Raw genomic sequence first — 23,498 nt, 5'->3', positions numbered from 1 at the left:
AAATAGCCTTGGGAAGCCTTTTGATTAGGAATCATTTACAAGTTAGAGTTCCTCTACCACTTCCTCCTTCCTCCAGGGGTACTGACTTGGAGAAGTATCAGCAGCAAATGCTGACATTTCCCAGTCCTGGATAGATAGACTGATAGAGGAATAACAGGTTTGGATTTTTTTTCTCATTCTTAGCTTGAAAGCAATCTGCATATTCATGGGGAGAGGGTGGACGAAACCCTAAGAAATCTATTCGTCCTTTACACCGCACCATGACGCCCATTCAGACATTCCAAGACATGGCTTCCTGTTTTTTCACAGTAAAGTTCATATCTAGCAATTGCTGTTCTTTATGGATGGGATCCTGTTGCTAATTAACAGCTTCTTATTGGTAGCCATTTGTCAAAGGCTGGTGCCCAGATGGCAACATTCTCAGGGACACCTTCGGCATGGTGAAGTCTCTAGAGCAATACGGTGCCATTTAGGCATTTCTAGCACACCAGACTTGGCTGTATTTTGGGCAGGCCAGCTCTTCTGGCACCTGCCTAAAGGCCTGCTGCTCTTCTTGATCTGGGTCAGCCCCATTACAGCAAGCTAACCAGCTTGGAACTCATCTCCTACTAAGCTCAGGTGGCATTCCCAAAGTGTATGGCCATACCTAAATTCTTTGCAAGCCAACAGCACATGACCAGCTCTGTTCAAAGAGATGGACAGAATAGTTGGAAACACTTGTACCTACCTTTCCAATAATGTCCTGCTAATCAAAGCACTTCAAAATAGAAGTACAGAGCAGTAAAAAATAAAAAGAACCATATGAACCATGAGGCTGTCTAGAAAGGAGGAGTATGTTTCCAGAAGCGAGTGAAAGGGGCATGTACCCAAGAAGAATTTTTCACATCTGGGACTTCTCACAAAGGAAGATCTTCCTGCATTTTACATTACAGAAAATACTTATAGTAACACTAAGAAAGGGGGTCACACCACATGCAATTGGAAGTGCAAATTACAACACAATCTTATACTTGGCTTACTGCTTCATCATCAAAAACCATTATTAGTCCCTCAAAGAAACAATAAGCAAGCAAATAAAATCTGGGTTTGCTTGCAAGCGTAGGTGTCTCCTTGGCCTCATTAAGTCTCCTTTGTACCTGTCTAATGATGTAAAATAGTCTTAAAATCAGTGTAAAGTAACTCATTAAAGACTCTCATAGGAAACAGAAACACACATTTTTATGTGTAGGATTTGTTGAAGTACTAGAAAAAGGTATGTTAATTAGCCAAGCAAAGACATTTGAAAAAAATGTGAATTATTTATATTGCAACCATCATCTATAAGCAGAGAACTTTGATAATATACTTCTCCAAAAGCTCCTGTCATTTTTTTCCCTACTCTTGATTTTATTTAACGTGCTTCTGAGATTGCAGGACAGAACCCAGAACTCTCTTCTCAGCAAGTTTTCACCATTTGCAGTTGCACACACTTTCAGTTATTAACCTTCCCTCTACTCATGCAGGGTGGTTCTCTGATTATGTGAAAAAGTGTAATTTGAAATTATTCTACAGCAGAGAGTAGCTACACACACCAAACTATTATTGTAAGTTAACATTAATGGCTGCTATACCTTTCAAAATGATACAATATTTTCTTACTATTTAAAAAACAGACCCATCATATAAAACAGCTGCCATGTTTATTTAGATAAGCGCTCCTCCACTCTTATAAAGTGGAGACTGATGACAGATGCGTCTTTAAGGCGAAAAATATTAATTCTAGAAATGTCAGCATCTGCTTCTTTTCAGCCTAGCCTTACAGATTCACACATCATTTTTCATCCACAACGAGAGTTTCTTTTTTTTTTTTTTTTTTGCACAGAGATTCTGAAAACATGGGTGTAAATTACTGGTCCTAGGGCCTGACACTTTTATTAGCACATCACTGGTGCTACACGTGTTAGGTCTGATTAGACATAGAGAGCATTTTCCACTGCCCATTCCCCATGCAATGAGGAAGGCTTGCACTTCCCTGACAGGAGCTTCCCACCCGACTGTTCCATTTCTGCAAATCAGTATTTGCTAAAGTTATGAGATGCAGTACAAAAATATTGTATGTAGTTCCTGGAGTTACTGGAGATTTAAGATTTTTAAGAAACAGGACAAAACAAACAAAAAAACCCAAAACAAAACAAATTAAAAACCCCACAAAGCTAAATTTTCTACTGAATTTAAGGAGTCCAGTCTTCTGGCCCACCCAGCTACCATTCTATAATTCATTTGCATGTAGTTAGCACAGTAATTGTTGTTCTTTTAGTAATTTATATAGTACTGGTAGTAGATACAGCATATGAAGCCCTACACCTTACTCACTACAAATGCACAGAGAACACTTCCTACAGCACAGAAGAGCTCTGCAGTACTCACATTGCCTCCCACAGAAATGCATTCCAATAGAAAACATCACTCAAGGATAATTCTGTACAATCAAACCATGAACAGACACACGAACAAACAGCAATTAGAAGGTGAATGCTAACCATCAGCAACTCAAGATAAACCATCTTACAATTAGTGACAAAAAGTTCAAACAAATTAAGGCTGCTGCAAGAATGGACCACACTGGCTAAAAAGTCCCTCTGGGCAAAATCCACCTACGTGTCGCTAACTGGTGCCACATCATCACCAGTGACTATCCAAGACATTGTCACAGCACTTGCAGACATGCTGAAGGATTTTCCACTGAAGATCCATACCTTCCTGGCACAACAGCAAGCAGCCGGTGTTCTATTTGACTGCACAAAAGATGCCTCTGTTGAATAACCAAAAGCTGTCCTATCCTAACTGGTAGCTGCTCTCCACAGCCAGACATTTTTAATTCAGACAACGCTCAGGTTGTTATCCTAAACATTTCAGTGACAGTAAAACCTCTCCAGTATGATTGCAGAGAAAGGTGCTGACAAATCTCTATATTTCAACAATGTGAGCTGGCTAGAGATGAGACATCGCTTCTGGCTTGCCTGCAGGCCACACTGACCTCCCAGCATGGCAGTGTGCCGAGGCAATACATCTCAGAAAGAGCAGACCATGAGCTGAGAACTTGAGGCTGTCCACATCCACTATAGGGGCACTTTGTACAAAGTGCTATCACTAAATTACTTAACAAAATATTCCCAGTTTTCCTTGGGGTGGGGGAGTGCAGATCTTCTCCTGTGAGAGTAAGTAATTTATTTACATAGGTACAAATAATGTGATGCAGGCTTTAAGCATAAGTAAAGAAGCTTAAAGACCAAGTTCTTGCCTGGGCAGTCTTATTATCAAAATAGGTAACACAAAGCCAGGGAACAAATGGGAAGCAGCTCAACAAAACTGCAACTGTGACTGTCCTGTAAGCTTTGTGATCTCTTTGTTTGCTTACAAGCTTTCTGCAATTTATCCTGCTTTTGCTTCTTGGCAAAAACATATTTTTACAGATGGGGCTAAAAATAGCAATGATAGAAACAGAAGACTGGAGAAATTAAGAGTTGCCAAGAGAGGTCTGCATGAGGTCTCTGCAATTCTGTGTCCAAATTAAACTGATTCTACAGCAGCCTTTGCTAATGGCTTTCTATTTTGCTATTTTCTGTGGTTAACAACCACTTCTTCTATTGGCTACACTTAATATCCCTGAACTCTTAATTATTAGGATTGATCCTGCATATAATGTAAAAGAAAAGCTATTCTGACTGACATTAATCTTGTATTTCTTCAGTAACACCAGGGGAGTCTGATTGGCAACACCATTTTGTTTACGATTCAAAGACTCTGCAGGGACTTTATTTTCAAAATATTTTTATGATTTCTTTAGGAGGAAATGTTTTTTCTCTCATGCATTTTCAGATTGCAGAAAAAAGGTCAGTTTGAACTTTTTACAAGCCTGAGCGCAGCTCTGCCAAATCCTGTACACTTGCAAGCCCTGGTTAGTATTGAGAAAACAGGATTAGACAAAAAGGTCATTTTCAACTTTGAGACCTTCCTTTCTCTTCTCTCAAGGCCTCTGTAAAAATCATGCAATAAGGTTGTTCAGATGGTAACTGGTAAGCACAAACTGTCTGCCCCAGCACTAATTAAGACCTACGCAAAGAGAAAAACAATCCAAAGTCTATTTTGAAATCCACCCTGTTTTTCAAGGAAAGATGCCCACTGTGTCCCAGGTGTTCCTGAGGCAGCATAAGCAAGAGAAGTGTCTTAGGAGAGGCAGCATAGGGCTCTTGATTTGGCACAGGCATGACACAGCTCATTCTGTACACATACAGGAAGTAGAAACAGCAAAATAAGGGTTAAGGGAAATTCCTACCAGGAACATCCTTCAAAATACTATCTATTCTTTCCATGTCATTTAAGTAAGTGTATGGACCAGAAGCAAGAGAATTGTTATTGAAGTGAAGACACAGAAGACAATGCAGCACTCTAGAAAACAGCACTACAATTTGCACGTGAGACCTTCCCCATCAACTCACTCGTTTTCAAACAATTGGGTGCAACCAAAATAAATGTACAGAGAAAGGGATTATTTAGCAATTTCATCCTCTACACAAATGTGAAACACTTGCTTAGGAAGGGCTCCTCTTCAAAGCTAAATGAAATTTTCTCTGTATTATCCCTCCTATCCATAGCCCTCTCAAACTTTGTTAATTAATTTTACTGCTGGTTTCAAAGAGCACTCAGCATTGGCTTAAATCCCTTTGGATTGCATATCAACATTAGAAACAGAAGATGTATTACTATTCTCTCTTTTTCTTCTTCCTCCCTTCTTTCTAAGAGGAAGCAAGGAAGGGTAATCAGTCACGTTATCACTCTAGAGAATGAGGCCATTATTGCATCTGAGGCAAACTCTGGACTCCTCATGTAATTTTTACACACACTTCTAACTTGATAGATAGTAACTGTGCTTTTTTCTTTTTCCTTTTTTTTTCTTTGCTTTTATTCTGGCAAATTCTAATAGAGTCAGTCTATTCCATAATAATCCCATTAAATCAAGACAGGTCTGAATTATGCTTCTTTTTTCCTGCTTTACATGACTTCAGCACCAATTACAATGCCATGATGCTCTCCTCTTCCCTCTCTGTGCTGGAGCAAGCCCCAGGTGAGTCCTGTCTCTCTGATGCCACCACAGACCTTGTTTGCTTTCACTCAGCTGCTTGTTGCCCAGGAGTCAAGTTAGGCAAGATGGCTAGACAGCTTCAGGGAGGTGGCCAGAATCTCTAAGTTTAGTTAGAAAACTGCTTTCCCAGTACACAGCAGAATTCTGTTGAGAACCTCCAAATGCCTGTAGCGATGAACCTCGAGCTGGTAACCTTGTGCCCACTCTTTTCCAGGAGACACCTATCCACTCTGCTGGAGGAGAGGCTGAATGTAGATGAGTCTGGATCATGCTTTGCTCAGGTAAGAACGCACAATGTCAAACACTGCAAGAAAAATCAGTCTCTCCATGGCCCCATCACTACAAGGTCCTCCACACTCAGGGCTTGGCCAGCTTAAGAATCTCATTCCAGTTTTGCTTTGAGTGATGGAAGTAAGGAGCAAGAACTGAATTTTAATCTTACAGAGAGACCTAAAAACAGGAAATAAATTGGAGAAGCCCTGAATGAGATTCATTACCTGAACAAAGCCTCCTACAATTAAAAAATGTAAGGCCCATGAAGATGGTATAAAATATTTACCTAACTCCTGATCAACACAAGAGAAGGGATAAGCAAGAATAAGGGTTGCAGTTGAGATTCTAAGACCACCAGCTGATGGTTGTCTTCCAGATCTGAACATTGCCAGCTGGATGCTATCCCATCCTCAGAAGTTTGCCAAGTCTATGAGGTTCAGAAAAACGTGGTCAAGTTATCTCAAGCCACCTATACCAGCTGCTTGATCTTCTGCAGCTGATTTTGCCTGGAGCCCATTTAGCAAGTGCTTTCTGGCTCCCTTCCACTGGCAGAACTCAGGAGACAGAAACATATGCAAGATGGGAATATCGAGCATCTGGGTATGGTAACATTTTAACCAGCACAGCTGCTGGCAAAGTGAACATCTGTCTGTTGTCCAGGCCTCCTTTCACAAAGAAAAATGCTCTCTCCCACAGACTCATCTGCATACTATACAAGTATCTGCTCCTTCACAAAGTACCTTGGTTAAGTTTGTCCACAGTGTAAATTAGCCCATGCAATGGTTTGTGTTACCATGGCTAGATTCCTTTATATACCAACAGCTAACTTGAGTACATTGCAGCATCAAGCACACTGACTTATTTTTATTGCAAGTTTTGTGTAAATGAGCCAGAAAAGAACCTGGGAGGAAACAACACCTAGGAGAATATTCTGTATGACTTTTTAGCATGACCAGTACTGTATACATGTTGGATAATAACAATGTGATTACCTCAAACTACTTCTTTCCTAAAGAATACAACACCTGGTTTGGTTCTTAAAACTTAAAGTTGTTTTCCACCCAGTAATTAAGTAAGTCATCAAGCAGCTGTCCTATACACAGCCAAAGCCATTGCTTACAAACTGTCTGGGGCCCACTCTGAAGCACAGTGGAAGATCTGGAAGCTTCTTAGACACAGCTAACCATGTCATGTACACCCTGCATCATGGAAGGGAAGCACTACCACAACTGAATAATGTTGGCTAAGACACAGAGAATTCTAGAATTTGCAAATTCAAACCCCTAGAGTAGACCTTGAGTGTGATGTCAATCCCACCTGAAAATGTGAGCCACGTTACAGAAAGAGCAGTGTCAGGTGGAAGGGGAACACCACTCAGTGCTTATCAGGAATCTTTCTGGCCTGGAAATACCCTATTCTCATGCCTCCCAGGCACTGCTGGCTTCACCCAGCATGAAATCACCACTAACACTGCCTGCGTCTCACAGTAGTCTATTTCGCTCCCAGGTGCAATCAATTCTTATTTTACTCCAACTCACACATTCCTACTGGTGATGCCTTTAGGCTCTCCTAGTCTCATGACACCAACGAGAGAGTCTCTTGCTCTCATTAGCCAACAAAGTTTTCAAACAACTGTGTCTGGGGAGAGAATTCCTGCCTGAGAACATAAGAAGCCACTTCTTCTCTCTGGCTGCTTCACTATGACTTCTATCAAATCCCATTCAGCTTCCCAAGCAAATGCACTTCTGCTTGTTCACCTCCTGCCTCCCCTCCAGCTCAGTACAGCACAGATCAGAGCATCTCCCAGTTCCCTTTCCACCATTGCAAATTACACAGAAATTCTGTGCTTTCTACCAGCAGAGAAAGACAAATACATTTCTGCTCTGTTTTTTCCATGCTTGGCTAAATACACCTCTGCCATTGTTCCTAATGGTCTGATTTGCTGGAGGAGCAGCAGGGAAAAAAAAGTAACCATTCTTTCACCAAATTTCTCAGTATAATGATTCCTTCTCCTAATACATTTCCTGTGTTTTTGAGAATTTTCCATGTTTCAGAGGAAGGTAAATAAATCCTGCAACTCACACGAGTGTTCTATTTTTGACAGTTCTCAAGGATATCAGATTAATGGGCAATGTTCAGTACCATAAAATACTGTGCAAGAAAAGGGAAAAGCAACGCTTCCTGGGAAAATGCATAGAGATAAAGTGTTCCAGCTTGAAATGTATTTTGCTGCTCTCCTGCTGGCTCTTTGCCTGTCTTCATGTGGGAGAAAGGAGAAGGTGTGAAACCAGATCAAGCTTCCTCTTTTGTCTCCAACAGGACAAGCAACAACTAAGGAAAGAGCACTGTGAATAGGTCCTGCATACAGATGCTTTTCAAGAAAGCAGGACAGGCAATCCCAGTGGAAGGTGAGCTCATACTAAAGCTTGGCTGGCCAAATGCCCATTTTCCCCAGAAGTGTTACCAGTCCAGGGATATAGCTGTAGCTGAGTCATATGGACCTTCCCCACTTCCCAAAATTTTTCATCATTAGAGCTATCACTGAAGTAACACAAAATCATTTATCCCATTTGTGAAAGCTACAAATAATGTGTTCCATCACCCACAGTTAAACTCAAAGCTCATATAGAACTTTTAATCCTGCTCCTTCAACATGAGGCATTGCTCTGCTCAGAGGATGCAAGCTCCCGGAACTTGTCGTGTTTGTCCAGTTTTCATTTGTAGCCATTGAATGGTAGTCCAACATCTGTACGTCACATTCTCTCTTTAAAAGCATAATTAAGTTTTCAAAGCATGCCATATGCCAGAGTTTTGTCAGTTTTTGCTAGTTACTGGAATGCACTTCTTCCTCTCCTTGTTCTTGGAATGTCATCTCTGTAGGTGACCCAGGAAGGTGCTCACTGCTATGCTTGGCCACACTGCACTAGCTCATTGGAAAGCTAGTAGTTATTAAGAGCATGCTAATATCCCAGTTAAAGGGACACCACTGCACAGTAAATATGTGCCACATCAGTCAGAAGCAACCTTACCAGCAAGAGTAAACAAGGGTTAAGAAAGTGTGTGTACTGAAAGCACAGGCTACAGCAGTTGTGGAGCAAAATAAAGAACAAAACCCTAACTGCATGATTAAACATTTAGTAAATAACTAATTACCTCTTTCATCTGCCCCAACATTTCAGGCACCTTTTCAGCTTCTAAATCAAGCCAGTCTCCCTGTTCATCCTGAAGAGAGCCTGTGGCATCTGCTGCATGAGCCAGCACTGGCCTCCTCCTCTCTCCTCTCTCTCACTGTGCTCTCTCAGGGGAGTGGGGTGGCCTGGAGCCAAACCCGTGGCATTTCTTCAAACTACACCCAACCCTAAAATGCCTTTGACCCTCTGACTTCTGCTTACTGCATGATGGGGCTCTATGTAATGTTTCAGGGATGAAGTCAACCAGGCCTACCCAAGGTTCTGTAATTGATAGTTTTACTATGCTTTTTAATCACCACATTCCTGGCCTCAGCATCTCTTCCAGTCAGCTGAAGAAACGGTGATAAAACTTGATATATTGTATTAGGAAGAATATTAAATTAACACCTGCTTATAGGAAGTACTTGAGACCAGACAAATGCCCAGATGAACCATTCTTCTGCCTCAATCTGCCAATCCTTATGTCTGAACAAGCAAACAGAGGATTCAGATACACAAAGCACCTTAACAGGCTATTGTAGCAGCAGGCACAATGGAAAGATGGCCATAGCAGTCCTAGAGAACACAAAGACACTGGCTAAGTAACCAAGACACTTCTTTTTAAATATTCAATTGCAAGTGAATTGGTCATGATTCAAAATAAACAATTGTCTTGTCTCCCTATGAAAAGTCAAGCACGGGGCAGCCAGAGCTGCCCCCAGAGAAACCCATGTGGGTGCTTCTTCCCAGGGTTAGCAAGGCATTCTCTACTAGAGTGAAAAGGAGAGAAAGGAAAGTGGAAAAGGAAAAAAAGTCTACATTTTGTTCTACATATTTGCTACACCATCCCCAGGCCCTTCAGGTCAGAGACAAGGGAAATAAAATGTAAATGGGAATTACTAGGGCATAGACTAGTTCTTCTAAATTATAACAGTACTTTGGACAGGCACTCCTAATTACTTACTTCATGGGGTGGATCTTCCTGCTAACTCACCTGAGAGAACAATAATAAGTGCCTTCTGGCACTCTTCCCCTTAGGTCTAAAAGAGGAAAGCTCATCACCAAGAAACTATTTTCTGTGTTCCAGGTGGTTGCAAATGCCCCCAGTCCCTTAAATCCTTCCCAGCCTTGCAAAAATGGAAGTATTGTCGCGTTTAAGGTTGTAGTTTAAATTTGCCCCCTAGGTGGTGACTTCAGTGGCGATGTAACTGCTGACCAGCTGACACACCCACTGACCAGCCACCACTTCCTCTGCCCAGGAACCCACTCATCCCATGCTGTCTTTAGCTTGCTTCCCTACCTGGGCACACCTTACCCATCAAATCAGCCCAAGAGAAGATATGACAAGTGTGGATAACCCAGCAGCAAAGCTGTTGCATCCTATTAACATCCTCTGCAAGGAAGCAGAGAGGCTGCAGCTGCCCCTTGGGAGTCTGCATGTGTGGAAAGGCATTTCAGAGCTCTTTACACATTGTGAGTTAATGACTGGTGATTTCATTTATCTTCATTCTGATAATAAATAACAACTCCAACTTAGCACTTGCAGCTGACTAGCCTCCCACTCAATACTGCCTTTCTCCTCAGCAGAGCACAACTGCTCAGGTTTCATTCCTTTGTATTCTCCTATAATTTTAATTCGGCTGAAAACCAAAAGCCATAAGTTAATGCCTGTTGTTCCAGTATTGCCAGTTTTTAATCAATCTGCATATGCAAAAGTTTCTTTCAAAAACTGCACTGTCACCAGAAATCAAATCCAACAATTTTACCCTGGTGACCTGAGTTTCATTACCAGAGAAATGATGACAGGGAGAGGTGAAAGCAGAGAACAGGAGCACTCGTAAAAGGCCTCACTAGCACAAATGCACACACAGGAACACCACCAGCTGGGAAGTCAGCTCCTACAGAAAAAAAAGGGTCAAGTACTTTCAGGTTCTAGGGAATTATATTTAAATCAGGGTTTCACTGCATGCAGAAACAGAGCTGCTGGAATCTCTGAATGCGGCTCCTATTAAACGTCTGTTATTAATTGCCCAGTTAGTCATAGTTGGCTATTTCTCTTCTTAGGAGCTGCTGAACTCAAGGGCAGCCCACCAGGCTGTTGTAGCGTTTCACAGTGCATTTCTACTGGTCAGTTATTGTCACAAGGGGTAACTACTCCTTCTTTATCACTCTGCATTGCATATTCCCTTCTGCAGCTGCCTGTGCTGCTGGCAAAGGCCAGCACCCCTGGGCCAGGCTGCGGGGCAGGCCAGGCTCAACCTCCCTACACCCCACACAGGTGCTGCACCAGGCCCAGGGGGATAATTTGGTGTCCATTTCCCCTCTCTGCTGTCTCCCTGCTGCTTGGTTATGGATCTCAGGCACACCTTGGTGCCATGTGTGCCCTGGCTCAGGCTGAACCACCAAGGCGTGCCTGAGGTGACCCTGCCAAGTCCCTGCGGGATCAACATCACCCATCTTAATGGGTCACTGTTCACCTGACAGGCTTCACCTCTCCGACCTCCTTCTCACTTTACGGCTCCTGGTGTTTTTCACAAAATCTGCCATCACAAGCCGGTTTCCATGTCGTTTGTTCTGTGAGGCGGCCCCTTGAAAACGCGCGGGGACGGCGGAGCGGGGCTCCCTCCTCCCGCGGCCGCCAGGTGGCGCTGGGCAGCAGCGCCCGCCGAGACCCCGCGGGGCCGCGCCCGGCAGCGCCGCCTGGTGGCGGGGCGGGAACGCGCACCCAGCCGGCGAGGGGCGCGGGGACGCGGGGAGCCCACAGGGACACAAGGATCCAGGGACATGGGGACCCCAAGGGCACCGAGGGCCATGCACACAAGGGCACGCTCTCCGTGGGCACGCAGCAGCAGCACGCGTGCAGGACACGGATCCACACACACGTGTGCAGACAGAGGGACCCAGGCACGCTCCCCCTTTTCCATGCCCCTGGGGCTGTTCCAAGAAAGAACAAAAGAATGAGCAAAAGAACAAGAATGAAAGAACAAAAAAAAAATTGTTTTAAAATTCCCTCTGTCCCCACGACCACCGCTCCCCTCCCCCCAGTTCATATCCCTTTCTCTCGATGTGGCAAAGCAATCCATTTAGATGAAACTTTCCATTTGGCCTCCAAGCCTTCATGCAGGATGTTAAGGTAAAGCTTGCCAGTATTTGCTCTTGAGTATCAAAACAGTAAGTTACAAACGCAGGACTCAATCTGTCCCTGGGTTAGCACTACTGAAATGAACCTAATTAAACCAGGAAATCGTGCGTTGTGTGGGATTACACAAAAACCAGTTTGTTTTTCAAAATTTAGAGATAGCACATAGTCATCTCCAAAGACAGCAGTCTGCTGTTTTGACAGCACACTAGCAATAGGTGATAAAATTATGCAGTGGACATAATTAGTTCCTCATTTTTATCCCATCCAACTCAGTTCCCGGATTCCATTTTTATGAACAAAGTTATCTCAATTTTATCATGGAAAACCACATTCTTTTAAATATTTGTAACTTTTTAAGTTCAGCGTTGTTTAATTCAGATAAAAGGAGGAGACGTGGAGTCTAAATGAAATTTGGATTAAAAGGACTAGAAGAAACTTTTATAAGCAGCAGCATTTCAAATCCAGTGCTGCGGAGACTTTCTAATTTGAGAATGAGGTGGTGGAATTCATCACTGCCTTATTTGAAGACACGTAGATTTTGGAGCCAAATTCAAAACTAAGAGCACAATCATAAGTTATCATTTTTTAAAAAATTCCACCCTGTTTCTTTTCATTGCTTTCATTCCTGCACTGAAATGCTGAAACCATGAATGCTAAAAAAAAAAACTCCAGCAACTTCATTTCTGTCAACAGACTGCAAAAAAAATCTTGATAATATTTCACAGGGCTGACACATCCTCATTCTGGTATTATGGCTGTTGAAGACAAATTGTCAAACTCCTACACATTTTCAACATATTGGTTCTGATTTATTAAGCCAGTAATTTTGAAAGCTATCATAAAAGACTAAATTTCATTCAAATTCCTGTTCAGCACTGGGGAAATGGGGAAGCAGTTAATGCATTTCATATTTACACTACCCAGAGATTGTGTGCTTAAATAATTTCGAATTAATAGTATTAAATTGTTATTTATTTTGTAGTTGAACCACAAGCATGCTTGTTGGCATTCCAGATATGAATATTTCAGGTTATTCTGACTAGGCATGTGTGGTATGCTATGTTTTATCTTAGTTTTCCTTCTGTGGGCAATTGTCATCCCTAGGAGAAATCTGCTATCTGATCAAAGTTGAGATGAACTTCAAATGAGATTTTAGAATTATTTTTATGATACTGACTTAAACTCCTACTCCCATCATGACTGGTTTACTTTGTTTGCAAGAGCACAAATACCTTATAAAATCCTGTACATCAGAAATTATTAATTATTTTTTTGCCTTTGCTTTCATCTGCCCACTTCTAGGATATAGCTTATGCATGCTACCTCACCTTAATAAATGTAAGTATTTAAATAAGGTTGAGCTCAAAATGAAGGAGGGATGGAGGATTTTGTGGAGAGCTGGAAATTACAGATTTTAATCTCTGTACTGTCTGGATATCCCTGGGTTTTCCTGGGCAAGCCAGCACCTTTGCTTTCTGTAGCAGCTCTGGGGTGCCAGCCAGTTTGAGCCCTGCCTGCTCCCTTGGAGCACCGGGTGCTTCACACATTGTTGTGCAACCACCACATCATGAAGGACAAAATTATTCCCTGGCATGACTTGGCTCCCTTCTGCTAAACCTTGTTTCATACTGAGAGAGAAGGCAACATCCTCTCTGTTTGGAGCCCATTGCCCTACAAGAAAAATCAGACTAGAAATCAAAAACTTATTATAATCAGAATATAGCAGGCTACACACTGAAGAGCAGTATCAGGGAACAAGCATGTCAAATCCAAGTCAACTTTGGGAACTTTGCCATCTCTCCATAAGTTTGAGGAAAGTCTGAGATAAAGGATTTCCCAGAGACTTTCAGCAATGAGAGGCACACGGATAAGATACTTAGAAATAGAAACAGGCACTCATTATGAAAACTGCAAAAAGTCCCTTTGGTCATATTAAAAGTACCTTTAGGTATATTAATAGTATACTCATTAGCCCCTTATCTGACTCAGAGAAACACTGCAAGATGCAGTTCTCAACAGAATGACAGCAAATGTGTTACACAGGTCGATGATACTTCTGTGGATGGTGTACAGGCGTGTTTCTCCTCCCTCCATCCTCACACAAGCCTGTAACTTACTCCTCATTTTATGTAATCACTTGCTGTTACCTCTGCTGCACTGAATACTCAGGAAGTGAAAATGTGTCCTCCAAATACCACAAATGCTGAAGCTTCAAGCAATGGCAATTTGTACATGGAGTAAAGCCCCACAGCCCGTACTTCAGGAGGCACAGCTATTACTGCAGACCACAAGGAATGTAACACCACCACGGGGAAAGAAAATGCCTCCCTGGCTTGGTTTCCACCAGGTGTCAGCTTTTATGGGCCCTATTCCCACTTAGCTACTTTATAAAATGCTCTCAGAGTTAGAATCAGGCTCACAGTCAAAAGAGACAAAGTCACAGCAGCAGATGCTGTGCAAGTCTTGCTGATACAAGACTTTACATGTGCCTGTCAACTACAAAAAGCAGTGGAGAGTAGAAGATATAATAAACATGGGATTTTCCCTCCCTGCATCACCCCAGACATACACACACTTGCTTAAGTGCAGCACTAAAAAACCTAGATGGGGGAGGAATGGTAATTGCAAGAACCTTTGGGAATTTAAAAAACTGACCTCAAAAGACAGGGAGCAGGGCAGTTCAGCTGGCTGCTGAAAGAATAAATAGTACATCAACAACTGAGACTGCTAGGAAGAATTGCTATTCATCTGCATCCAGGAGAAGGAAAGTTATGCTGCCCCTAGGAGAGAGGGCAGAGAACAGACAGAGCACTGAAAAGAAGAAAATTCTTACACTTCTTGCAGTTAATTATTTTCACATGCATTAACTTATTTTCAATTTTTTGTTGAGCATATTGAATATATGGGTGCAAGGCAGAGGGTAGTAAAAGGAGCAAGACTCTCCTCATTGTTATGCTCTCAGAGTTGGGACTGGCTCTGTTTTTTCCTGTGAAGAAGAATTCTGTTGGCAAAGGCACATTAGCTTCTGTCCTACTCTCAATTCCTGATGCTGTGTTCTGGAGAAGGAAAAGAAAAAAGGGAAAAGGAACCATACAAAGCACGCAAGCTACTTAAATCCTTTTGGGCCCCAATGCTTCAAACATGAGATCTGAGTGCTGGAAGCTGGTCTTTCAATTGCATCGACTCTGACACCCAAGTAGGGGCAATAAAGAAATTTCCATGCCAATTATTTTAGCACAAAATAACAAGTAATGCCAGTAACTCCAGTTAAAAAAAAAAAAACAGCACATGCACACACACACACACATCTGCTTTCTGTAGAAAATCTTGATGCTTCGTTACAAAGCTTCTGGCAGAGAGCTGAAAACTTCTTGGGTTTTCAATGAACCTTGGAGTTGTTAAGTTTAATGGTGCTCTAGTCATGTTTGGGACAGAAGTTTAGGTACCGTGGGAATGGAACTTCCTGGAAGAAAGCTAAGACATCCAGGCAATTTCTATGGCTAGAGTTAGAAAGCATTTTTAAGGCATCACCTTTCATATTCAGGCACCCACACCGGAAGCTGGGTGTTTATGTCCCACTCATGACCCTTTGCTGCCTGCAAGGATTTCTGCAACTTTGCTTCACACTGATGTACCCACAGCAGAGTGCCAAGGGTGTTGATAGTTTAGCACCTAGTCACATTCTATTTCTGACAGGTTAAACCCAAGGGAGTAAATCACTGTCATGTCTCAAAGCACTTTCTTTTTTCCTTTTCTGTTTCCCATGTCTATTTTGACAGCCAATGAATTATTCTGCCTATTCTGCTCTCAGCCTAACAGGATGCATTGTATGAAAAAGTTACAGCCTGTCACAATCCTGAAAATAATTTGCTGGGTATCATTTTACTCCCCTTGACTATCCAATGTGTTTGTCTCCAATCATTAAATAAGGCAAAACCAGTAAGTATTTTTGCTAACATTTAAAAAGTTGATGGAATCCAAGGAGCTTTAGCCATCCTTTCAATACAACTGGTTTGTTTTTAAAAATGTTAATTTATCACATATCCCAGCTGGAGACTAGTTTATCAGTTAAAGCTGGATACTTACTCCTTTATCAACACAAAATGCTTCAAGGACAGAAAACAAAAACAATGCTGTAGGATGCAGTAGATTAGGTGGAGTGATAGTAAGTCAAAATGGAATTTGGCAAGCACACTAGAGCTCAACAGCAATTCAAACTTATTGATCCCAAGTTTCACTTTACATCTTCTACAAAATATATTAAATAGGAACAATGTCAACAAAAATAACATGATTAACTAAAATAATTCAATACCCAAAGTGATACAAGTTCAGACTTGAGAAAGAGGGGTGGAAAATCACAGAATTTCAGAATATTCTGAGTTGGAAGGGACACTCAAGGATCATTGAGTCTCTCAAGTGCCTTAAGGCTCTAAAGTGAATAGCCCATACAGGAATCAAACCCACAACCCTGGTGTTATTAGCACCATGCTGTAGCCAACTGAGCTAATATTCATTTTCATTCAAAACTAGGTTGCATAAGGTCCTGAGCAACCTGGTCTAGTGGGAGCAGAAGTAGGACTAAATGACCTCTAAGGTGTATTCCAATGCCTTAACATTCTATGATTCTATGATAAAACCTAAAGGGCCACATGTAACAATGTATTGTCTCCAATACTTTATTTCATTTTTTGCTTTTGAAATCAGAGAGAGGAAAACAAGTAGGTGCTACACAGTTAATTAAGCACTCGTGTAAATTCATTTACCAGGATTGTGTGTACTAAACCATCTTGTCTAAGGACACAGAGGGCTGTGTGCAAGTTTAAAATCATTAACTATTGTTATCCGATAACAAGCCCCAAACCTGCGACATCCACGTTTATTTAAACTGAAAGGATGACAAACACGAAAGGCAAGCACTCCTACTCTCTTTTCAGCTTTCCCTTCATTGTGCCACCAGCCAAAAGGGTCTTGGACTCTCCATAAAATGTTTGGCAAACAAAGGCCCAGTTAATTGACAAGCTATTGCCTTTACTGCTTCCTACCACAATTTGTGGGAATCTTTTAGACCCAAATCAATTCTGCACACAAGCGTTCCCACGAGATGCCACACACATTCCCATTTGAAGCCACTTACAAGAACTGCTACAGCCTCTCTCATAAAACCTTTGTCTTCACTGGGCACTTCTGGAACCACGTGCAAGCCTTTCATCCCCTGATGGACAGCAGGTTCTTTTTTTGCTTGTTTGCTTACTTGAACCAGGTTCTTTGTTTTCTGCCATCTTACTGCTTTGTTTTTACTTGAAGATAGATCCTGGCCTTTGCAAGGAGTGAGTTACAGCAGAGATGTTTGGAGTCCTCATTGCACCCCAATGCCCATAAAAAATAGTCCCCTCATCAGAAGCTGCCTGTTAACAGCTCTCCTTTATTGCTAAAGCTCAGTGCAGTTAATTCTTCTTTGTCAGTAAGAATAATCAATCTCAGCCTGTTAATTAGGAAAAGTTTAACAGGGGACAGACACCTGACAGCATAAGCTCTGTTCCTTTTCTGTCAGGAACAACAGCAACCTGCACTCGTGGTATAAGCCCTTATTAACACCATTTAAAAGTGGTCAGCATTATTGTTTTCTTTATATGCTTTTGGAATGCATAATCCACCCTGCTTTGTGTATTTATTTCCTTTAAATGACAAGAAGTTCTGGACACTTTTTTTCTGTACTGCAATGTCCCGTTCAGGAGTATTGTTAATCAGCATTCATTTGGGCCACTCAGGTAGCCAAGAAGCTTTAAGTCTTTCATGGCATCTAGTGTCACTTAATTAATTCACTATCACAATACCATCTTTGATCATAAAACTGGAAAGACAGTCTCTGTATAAACAAGAGCATTATTAAGTTAGAGCACTTTCCTCCAATTCCTCAGCATTTCTACCCTCGTTTTCTAACAGGAAAAATTCCCCACAGAAATCTCCTAAATCATGCTTCCATCTTTCTTCACATTTCTTTTTCCACATTTTTTTTTTCCTCTCAGGGACAGAATACAGATCCTTAGAGTATAAAGCACAACAGGCACTCATGTTTTACTGCTGCTCATTCATGTCATCTCAGAAATAGTAACTGGGTAGTGCTACCTATATGAAACGATGGACAAGGAAGAACAGCTGAGGCAGACTCCTCTGACTGCATAGCCAGAAGAACAGGGACCATGCTGAAGCATGGAAGGCAAATTTGAACTGAACTCTGAAAGTAGGAGAGACAAGGAAAAAGGCTTCAAGGAAGAAAGGGTTATGAGAAAGAGGTTGTGTGTTCTGAGTCCATGATCCTTAAAGAGTATTCTAGACCTTCAGGGAGCTGCTCAATACCTCTGTTCCCTTCAGAATGCATCCAAACAGGGCACAGTCTCTCACTGCATAGAAAGACTCATTTGATCCCCACCAAAATTAAAGTTATGATGAAGGGCTTCTGCAGCCTGAGCTGGGAACGCACTCTGAGTAGGTGAGCTAGGAAGCTCTGCAGGTAGGAGAGACATACGATGAAAGTCAAGTATCCCCAGAGGGAGGAAATGAGACTTTGACACAGAAAAATGTTTCTGAAATTCTAAGATCCTAAGTGCTTATGAATAAAAATTATTTACACTGAGTCATGCCCACTTGTACTGCTATGCCACAGTCTACTTCTATTTCAGAAAAATTGTTAATATTTTTAGTATTTATTTTTAACTTTTCTTCTTGACTCCTATTAAAATAATTTTTAACTTTTCCTCAGAGGTGTGCTTTTTGAGAGAAATCAGAAAAAAAATATTTTAAATGGCTATGCATGTTGATAAAAGAAAAAACACACTGGTTTTAATCTTTTCTTTTTAAATGTCCAAATTTTATTTGAAACACTGGTATTTCCAAAATTTAAGGAATTTAATATTTTAGACATGGCCCAGGTAGTGTACAATCCCCATGAAAGCAGGTATACCTTTTAAAGCCTGAAGAAAATCAGATAAATGAAATATAAACAACAGGAGAATGCCTATGTCTCCATGCTGCATTACTTTTCTCGCTGAAGTTCAGCACATACCAGGTCCTTGGTCTTCCACACTCACCTTCACAACCACACTCCACCTACCTGCAGGACTGTTTTTTTATTAGGCTACTGGGAAAGCCAAACTCTCTAGCCTTGCAAAAAGCCTGCAAACAAAATTATGGGGTACTCCCAGAGAGACACAGTGACCAACCCTCCACATCCCATTTCTGAGCACTCCCTTTTGCATCTCCATTTGAATCCACCCATAAACCAACCCCTTTACTTATGCCACTAACTTTGAAGATGTGAACACTGCTCCTACCAAAAGACCAACTCTTTGCTTTTCCACCCCTCACTACAACTCCTTGTCTCTGTTCCTTAGCCCCAGAGTAAGGGCAGACAGGGTCTGCTGCAGTTTGGAGCTGAATCAAAGCAGCTGAAGTACGTGGAAATTTGGGGAGATCAGCATTTGGCACTGCACTAAGGATGGAAATTTGAATTTGAATTATCCTCAGCCTTCACTGAGGATACATTTAATTCCGCGTTCCCCTGAGCTTCCCAGTAGGCTGGCGTACCTCCCCCACTGTCTTTTGTGGTGGGAATGTTTTCCAGCAGCTCCCAATACCAGCTAAAGCCAAGCCTTTAAAGCAGTATCAGGGTGCTTAATCACCCGGCTGACTGCAGGGGCAGGATCGGTCTTGGCTATCTTCAGCCATCTCTGGGGCCAGGAGCTGGGTAGGCTCCCCCTCCAGTTAGTGGAGGAAGATAAGCATCTGCAGAGAGTAATCTCTCCCACCTCTCTCTCTCTCTCGCTGAATTAACTGAAGAGGAGCCCAGATAAGTAGTTCAGATCAGACATATTACTTCTGAATAGCTGCAGCTAGACAAGATTAATTCCACCCTCAGCATCCAAAACAGTCACATATGTAGTTTCTCATTACTTATCACAGCTGAAACGTCTGTTACTCATTGATTTAGAAACAGATTTTGCCGCTGTGATTTCCTTTTCTTTGTGCAGAATGTTTATTATTCAGTATTTGTATCCTAGCATGCAGGAATATAAGTGACAAGACATTTCCTACGCACACACACCCACAGTGCACCTGCAGACCAGTAGCTGGGCACATCTTGAACCCCTCTGAGCAGCAGTCTAAAAGCCCAAAATGATGCAAAGGAGATTGAGCAGAGGCTTGTTTTTGACTCAGCTCTCCAAGAGCCTCCAATCCCTGTGCTATGCTTCCAGCTATTTGGGTTTTATTCCTTCCAAACCATTTTGGAAGAGCAGCTAGGAGGACAGCACTGCTTTTGTGAAACAATGCTGTCTGGGGACCCAGCACACATAACCACCCTGCTGATGGTCATCCCTCGGACACGTCTCTCTGCAGGATAGACAGACAGCACAACTTTTCCCACTCCCAGGCCATAACCCAGCCTCCATTTCCCAAGCAGGTCCGCTCCCCTTGTCCCGGCAGGGTGCGGAGCGCGGCCGGCGTGGGCTGCGCTCCCGGTGCCTCGCACGGCCGCATGCCTCGCATGCCGCAACACGCAGCGCCCACGGTCTGGGCAACAGCGCTCAAAGGAGTCAAAAGGGGCTACTTATGAGTTTGGATACTACCACCTAAAGATAAGCTTCTCCATGGTTACCGCTCTCACGCAAGGTCACTTTCCTGCCAAAACTCCTCTCCTCCCTCCCTGGCCCTGTCTCCTTCCCCCTCCGCTATTTTTTTTTTTTCTCAAACGTGCTACATCAAAGGAGAAAATGAAAACATTTACGATAATCATAGTCTGACTATTTTAATGCAGGCTGTAGGAAAGGAAACATGTAAGCCAAGTGCTCTTACTGTGCAAGCAGAAACACACTCTCAACCTCATAAAAGTAGTATCTGAGAAATAACACTTGATTAAAGAAGCCAGTCCTTCATTTAAGTAGGTGCTTATGGTAGGGAAAACAGCCAGGGTTTCTCTAGAACAGGCCACTGGCCTATCACGAAAAGCAGGAACAGGCCAGACAGATGAATTATAGTGAGACAGCTGGGTTTCAGCCGGGGTGCGAGGAGATCCCTATTATCCCGTCCACCTTTCCTACACAAATGCCTCTCCCCAGGGAAACTGAGTCATTAAAAGCCAGCTCGTTCACTCCTGACAGGCAATATGCATTGAGTGAGAGGTGATACATTCTCATTTTCAGCAAGAAATCTTAGTGGCCCCAAGGAGCAGCTCACTTAGGAGAGTGGTAATGGAATACAGGGCCTTTCATCTCCGCCTCGCCGCCGCGAGCACCGCCTGGCTCGGTAACAGCCCAAAAGTTATTAGTTAATGGCTGGTTTTGCTGACCTCCATGAGATGAGCTTGGTGGGTTAGGTCTGGTTTTCAGGAGACAATAGCTAGGACCACAAGTGATGTTAAACAGGAACCATGATAATGAGTTGAGCACCCAGCAGGCAAGGACTGAGCGGATTGCCCAGGTGCAGCCGTGCCATTGCTCTCTCTGGCCGCCAGGGCCATGGAACACATAGGAAGCCCTGCAAATGGCCAGCCTGCTTCACCCAGATGGGGACTCCCAGCTCCCAAGATCGCAGTTATGTCCTTATTTACACAAACAATGTGTTAAAGACAAATAAACAAACAACAGCCATTTCTCATTCTTTGGGAGCTCAGTAGTTTCTAGTCAGCACCATTTGGATCTGATAATACCACAAACCTGACCTACCAAAGTGCTGTCCAAAAATGTGTTCCCACAGTCCTGATCTGAAGATGTGTACTTACTTCTGAGTACATAATTTTGCAACAGTAAAAATACTCTATCTAAGTAATTCCTCATTTTAATACATTTGGTGAGGTCAGCCTTAGCAGATCAACCCTACATCTCTGCAGAAGAACAAACCACAGCCATCCCTCTTTACTTTCTTCCTGTTCAGCGGCATCTGCAGTCCCAAGTTTGAGCTACCCCTGGGACAGTGATGGCCTGTGGACTCCAGAATCCTCTAACATTTGAAGAGCTTGCTCCCAAGAAAATGCAGAATTCACCCTGAAGTGAGAGTATCTGGATACCATGTATAAGGTATAATATCTGCAAAATACCTTAGCAACAGTTTATGCTACTTCCTATGCCAAGTTTCCACAAAAGACTGAAATCCCAGAAAAAAAATCTAACTTGGGTTGAAGAGCTTCCATCCATCTGTTAAAGCCTGCACAAATTACAGCACATCACACACAAGCCTGTTTCCATCACTTTGCATGAATAGATAGGTATCTTCAAATAGGACATCCATCCACCAACTGCTTAGATAAGAGATTCACTGAGGACCCATTCCCAAAAGGGATGCAAAGCAGGCAACAAACTGCTATCACAGCCCTGAAGGTGCCCCCTTTATTTACTTCAAATTTAAATCACATAGGAATTAGCAGAGTTTCCAGTTCTGGGGGAGACTGACAAGAGGTTAAAAAAGACTCTGCAGAAAGACGGAAGGAAGGTCTGGTGTGGCTTACACATTGATGATCTTTAGCTGTCAGAAAGATTCAGACTGAGAGCTCGACATTTTAAACAGATGCCATTAACATCCAAAACAATCATGGTGTCTTTCTTGGAAGGGATAGTTAAGTGGTTTTAAACTTCTTACTCTCCATAGTTGATGCATTCCCTTCTCTAACACAGATGAGACTGGTAACTCTCAAGGTCAGATCTTCAGGTGTGACCCTTTATTCTTTTATTTCTTTACACTGCTCTCCAGTGCAAAGGTACCTCCCTCCAATGCTCTTCACATAGAAGCTTTTGATAGTCAGAGAACAAAGGAAAGTTGACCAATGAGATGTTGGTACACCAATAACTGGGCAATAGGCAGTGTCTGTACAGTACTTATGAAAGAGCAAAGCAGAACACAAAAAGACTCAAGCATGTCTCCATTGACTTCTCAACTATTCAGACCTGCCTTACCCTGAGGAACATAACTAAGGAAAGCAAGAGTAAAGCTACTGCTTTACAGCTGAAGCTGAAGTGAGAAAGGGATCCACCAAGTACAGAGGGAGTTCTCGGCCTGGGACTGAAGGCATTCAGCAGAGCAGGAGCCCAGGGCATACATCACTGTGACATGTGTGATGGCATGTTTTCATTATTACAGGATTAAAACTTTTTATAAAAATTACCTTAGCACCCTGATCTCCGCAGGAACAGTGTAAATTAATTTTGCAGATTATCAGGGTTTTTTTCCCCACAGAACAGTTCAAGTACTCTGCAGCAGCTTCATTAAATCAGTGTGTATCATTAAAAATCATTTAAAATGGGTAAAGTTACATTAATTCTCTCCTCCTTTTTTGATTTTAATGATGCAGGAGAACTGTATCTGGTACTGACTAATTTCTTGGCATGCTACTGAAATGTAAAGCCTTACATATTCTGCTGATAACAGGCCCACAAATTGCAACAAAAGCAGCGATTTGAACTTTGTGTTTTACTCATCTCACAGATTACAGAAAGGAAGCCAAAGCTATCTGCCCCAACTCAAACAGCATTATATTTTAACTTAATGGAAGTGAAAAAGAAGCCTGCACTCATTACTCAAAGGACACAATTTTTACTTCCTCTCTATATTGCTGCTAGTCAAGAATAAAATCCAGGATATGACCTTTTCATCAAGTATCAAGCCAAAAATCCACCTGGGACAGCCACAGGAGGCAACCCTCATTCTTTCACTCAGTAATTCAGAGCAAAGGCCCTTGTTGCATATAGTTGAAAGGAATCCTTGGAAAGGTTTGGCTTAAGGAAGCATCTAATAAATGCTG

At 42.3% G+C, this 23,498-nt stretch overlaps 1 protein-coding gene across 2 annotated transcripts in view; it reads right to left on the bottom strand.

Annotated features, from left to right (window-relative positions):
• Positions 1-23,498, bottom strand: part of BMPER (BMP binding endothelial regulator) — a 145,601-nt gene that overhangs the window by 84,360 nt on the left and 37,743 nt on the right. The gene's annotated exons all lie outside the window — the stretch shown is intronic.

Source organism: Melospiza melodia, chromosome 1, assembly GCF_035770615.1.
Source record: "Melospiza melodia melodia isolate bMelMel2 chromosome 1, bMelMel2.pri, whole genome shotgun sequence".
NCBI lineage: Eukaryota > Metazoa > Chordata > Aves > Passeriformes > Passerellidae > Melospiza > Melospiza melodia.
The sequence above is the reverse complement of the archived record's forward strand: the minus strand, read 5'-3'. Positions and strand labels throughout refer to the sequence as shown.